The following is a 355-nucleotide window of genomic DNA, read 5'->3' as shown; positions in this document are numbered from 1 at the left end:
GGGATACAAGCTGATGACACGTGGGTTCACTGCAAGTGATCCACCCCTCCTCCTGGAGCGAGCACCGCGGTGGCCCGGCTCCAGCCACTGCCTCTGCGCCAAGGGAAAGGGAGAAGCTCGCTGCGTCAGCTGGGTGCAGAGCCAGGAGCAAGGATGTGCTGGCAGGGAAGAAAGCTGCCCCCGGGCTACCTGCAGCTGAGGAGCAGTCTAAACAGGGGATAAAACAACTGGATCGGCTTTTATTCAGCTCACTTGTCTAAACAGATGTGTAAACAAGAAGCAACAAGGAACTGGAGGGACGTGGCACGCACACCCCATGTCATACACTGCTCGGGCGGAGGTTGAGCTAGCTGGA

Source organism: Buceros rhinoceros, unplaced genomic scaffold (genome assembly GCF_000710305.1).
Source record: "Buceros rhinoceros silvestris isolate BGI_N320 unplaced genomic scaffold, ASM71030v1 scaffold40858, whole genome shotgun sequence".
Classification (NCBI taxonomy): domain Eukaryota; kingdom Metazoa; phylum Chordata; class Aves; order Bucerotiformes; family Bucerotidae; genus Buceros; species Buceros rhinoceros.
This window is presented reverse-complemented; position numbering follows the sequence as displayed.